Genomic DNA, 4,569 nt, shown 5'->3' on the forward strand with positions numbered 1-4,569 from the left:
AAAAAAAAAAAAAAAAAAGAAAAAGGAAAAAAAGAAACTCTTTTATTTTATATAATCCCGATTTTTCTATTTTTGCTCTTGTTGGCTATGATTTTGATGTCATAGTCATTAAATCAAGACCGATGTCCTAAAGCTTTCCTCCAAGAGTTTTATAGTTGCAGATCTTAGATTTAAGTCATTAATCCATTTTAGTTAATTTTTGTGACTGCTGTAAACAAGGGTCTAATTTCATTCTTTTTCATGTGAATATCTGGTTTTCTCAACATCATTTGTTGAAAATATTGTTTTTTTTTCCTATTGTGTGTTCTTGGCAACCTCCTTAAAGATCAGTTGACCATATATTTATGGATTAATCTCTGAGCTCTCTATCCTGTTATTTTGGTTTGTATACCTGTCTTTTTGCTAGTACCAGACGGTTTTAATAACTGTAGCTCTGTAGTATATGCTGAAATCAGGAAGTGTGATGTCTTCAGCTTTGTTGTTCTTTCTCAAAATTGACTTGGTGACTTTGGGTTCTTTGTAGTTTCATATGAGTTTTACATGAATTTTATAGTCTTTTTTTCTGTTTTCTAAAAACTGCCAGAGAGATTTTGATACAGATTGCATTAACTGTACATCACTGAAAACTTTAACGAACATTAACAACATTTCACCTTCATGATTAAGTTTAATTCTTTTTTAAAGGGGGAGGGGTGCTACTATAAATGGGATTGTCCTTTAATTTTTCTTTCTATGTAGTTTATTGTTTATTATTTATGTAGTTTGTTACTGTATAGTAATGCAAGTGATTTCTGAATATTGATTTTGTATTCTGCAAATATATTGAATTTGTTCATTAGTATTAACACTTCTTTTTAATGGAGTCTTTAGGACTGTCTCTATATAAAGTCATGTTATCTGCAAACAGGCCCAATTTTACTTCTTCCTTTCCAATTTGGATACTTTTGGTGGTGGTGTTTTTGTCTTATGTTGAGACAGGGTTTTGCTTCAACTCAGTCTTCAGGTTGACTGATAATGCATGATTCAAATCACATGATTGGTATTTCTGATGAGGTTATGGGGTGTGGCCAGCCTCATCTTAAAAAAATACACTATACCCAAGAGGGTACTTATAGTCCCAGCTACTTGAGAAGCTGAGGCGGGGGGATCCCTTCAGCCTAGGAGCTTGAATCTAGCCTGGGCAACATAGTAAAATAGTATCTGTTAAACAAACAAAATACTACTATTAGGTGGTTCAATTTTTCATTACACAGGAAGAGATGGGCTCCTCCTCAGAAACTAATCTAGAATGACATCTGACAAAGAACAGAACATAAATAATTCCGCTTTTCTGGGAAACTAATAACAGAAACCAATAGCCTATTCTGAGGAGAACTGGGTGGCTAGGATATAAGAAAAATGGTAAGGTTTATACAAAAAAATTTTAAACAATACATATTATCTATGCAAAATTTTAAAAAATTAACAAATTATTACATGAAATACAATTTAGAAATGACAAGAGATGGAAAAGACTGTATTTATGCTCTGGATAAAATCACTTAGGGGAGCATTTAAGGATATAGATCTTCTCAGTTTATACCAGAAATAGAAATGGAAATATGGGTGAAAAAAAAGTAAACAAACAGTAAAGAAATCCAGAAGATCAAAATGGAAAAAAAAGAAAAAGAGGGAGAGAGAAAATTTTTCTACTATTGAAATTATATTCCATAAATAATCTAAAAAATTATTGGACTCATTTTCACATGAAGATGAAAATTTTAAAAGTAGATTACTTAGCCCCTTTTGGTGGTGGTGTGATATCTCACAGTAGATATTACCCTACATGGGGACTAAAACAAACTCACTTCAAATTCTAGTTGTTAGCCAAGCATACATATAAATCTTTCATTTGGCAGGAGTATATGACAAATCTAGGAGAACCTTGGAGTTTTAATGCTTAAAATTTCCAATATTCTCATCTGGAATAATCAAAAAGAAGTACATTTTACATTTTTTTCCCCTTCTCATCATCCACATCCAAATCACCTTATTTTTTCCTCCTTTCCTTTCTATTCTTCTTATCTCTCCCCATAGTTCTGACTTTACTCCACTGTACTTTTTGACCTTCCAAGAATATTTTTGAGCATCTACTAAGTATCATTACATTGGACTAATTATTTGAAAGGTTTTGCTTTGTTTTGTTTTGTTTTGTTTTTGTTTTGAGATGGAGTCTCACTCTGTCACTCAGGCTGGGGTGCAGTGGCCCAATCTCAGCTCACCGCAACCTCCGCCTGCTGGCTTCAAGCGATTCTCCTGCCTCAGCCTCCTGAGTAGCTTGGACTACAGGAACGCGCCATCACGCCCAGCTAATTTTTGTGTATATATATACATACACAATTTTTTTTTTTTTTTTAGTAGAGACAGGGTTTCACCATATTGGCCAGGATGGTCTCTATCTCTTGACTTCGTGATCCGCCCACCTCAGCCTCCCAAAGTGCTGGGATTACAGGCGCGAGCCACCGCACCCAGAAAATCATAAGTGTTTTTAAGATGCTTTTCAGATCCTGAATTCCAGCAGAAAGGCCGACATCAACTAGCACTGACATTCATAAAGGAACTGAATCAGTGTGAAAATGCAGTTTCAGGCAGAGCACAGTGGTACACACCTGTAATCCCAGCACTTTGGGAGGCCAAAATTGGAGGATCACTTGAGGCCAGAAGTTCAAGATCAGCCTGGGCAACATAGTGAGACCCTCTCTCTAACAATGACAGCAACATTTTTTTTTCTTTTTATACTTTAAGTTCTAGGGTACATGTGCACAACGTGCAGGTTTGTTACATATGTATACATGTGCCATGTTGGTGTGCTGCACCCATTAACTCATCATTTACATTAGGTGTATCTCCCAATGCTATCCCTCCCCACCCCAATTTTTTTAATTTTACAAAAAAGGGTCAGGTGCGGTGACTCACGCTTGTAATCCCAGCACTTTGGGAGGCCGAGGAGTATGGATCATTTGAGATCAGGAGTTTGAGACCAGCCTGGGCAACATGGTGAAACCCCGTCTGTACTAAAAATACAAAAATTAGCTGGACGTGGTGGCCATGGTGCCACACGCCTGTAATTCTAGCTACTTGGGAGGCTGAGGCAGAAGAATCATTTGAACCTGGGAGGCGGCGGTTGCAGTGAGCCAAGATGGCGCCACTGCACTTCAGCCTGGACAACAGAGTGAGACTGCGTCTAAAAGAAAAAAAAAAGAAAATGCAGTTTTCTCATCTCCTCATTCCATGACTTTACCCCTTTTTTTTTCCTTTTTTGAGACAGAATCTCGCTCTGTCGCCCAGTCTGGAGTGCAATGGCGCAATGTTGGTTTACTGCAACGTCTGCCTCCCGGGTTCAAGCAATTTTCCTGCCTCAGCCTGCTGGGTAGCTGGGATTACAGGCACCCGCCACCACACCTGGCTAATTTTTTGTATTTTTTTTTAGTAGAGAAGGGGTTTTACCATGTTGGCCAGGCTGGTTTCGAACTCCTGACCTCAAATGATCCTTCTGCCTCAGCCTCCCAGAGCACTAGGATTACAGGCCTGAACCACTCAACACTCTTGGGCCAATCAACGATCCCAACTCCTTGATCCACTCCAAATCCCTTAAAATCCCTACCTGGAACTCCTCAGGGAGGCAGATTTGAGGTTTTCCTCCATCTCCTTGTTGGGCTGTCCATGATTAAACCTCTTCCTCTGCTACAATCTGATGTCTCAGTATATTGATTTGCCATGCATTGGGTAATGGATCTGATATGGTTACATTCTTCTTGATAAGCAAACTAGTAGGAAAAGCAGTTCTATATATAAATATATCTTTTTTTTTTTTTACAGTGAAATAAATGTGAGTTAAGTGTTATGAAGTTGTTATTGTTGTTGTTTTCTTTGAGACAGAGTCTCACTTTGTTGTTCAGGCTGGAGTGCAGGGAGAGTGATCATGGCTCACTGCAGCCTCAACCTTTTGGGCTCAAGGGATCCTCCCACCTTAGCCTCCTGAGTAGCTGAGACATGCCCAATTAATTAACTTTTTGTAGAGATGGGGTCTCCCTATGTTGCTCAGGCTGGTCTCAAACTCCTGGGCTCAAGGGATCCTCCGACCTAGGCCTCCCAAAGCACTGGGATTACAGGTGTGAGCAACCTGAAGTATCTTATAATAAAAAACAAGAAATCATTGATTTCCCCCCCCTGGATTATGAAAAATGAGTAAAAATCTGTCGTGTAGACAAGATGAAGAGCATTCTAGGTGCAGAGAAGAACTGGAGACAGCGCGGCTACTACTACTTTATTATCTGCGCAAGGAAGCCCCTTCTCTGACCTTTGACCTTCACATTCTTCAGTGAGAACCTAGGCGACAGACAACAGTCTCTTTTAATGTTCATTTCTCAGTACCTACACTTAACCTTTAGTTTGCTAAAAATAAATAAAATTAAATGTTCATCCTAAGAGGTGAAAATAAGGGAGACAAAAGGTGTAAAGCAGTGGTCCCCAACATTTTGGCACTAAGGACCGGTTTAGTGGAAGACAATGTTTCCACAGCCTGTAGGG

Source organism: Rhinopithecus bieti, unplaced genomic scaffold, assembly GCF_001698545.2.
Source record: "Rhinopithecus bieti isolate Rb0 unplaced genomic scaffold, ASM169854v2 scaffold_18466, whole genome shotgun sequence".
In the NCBI taxonomy this organism is placed as follows: Eukaryota; Metazoa; Chordata; class Mammalia; order Primates; family Cercopithecidae; genus Rhinopithecus; species Rhinopithecus bieti.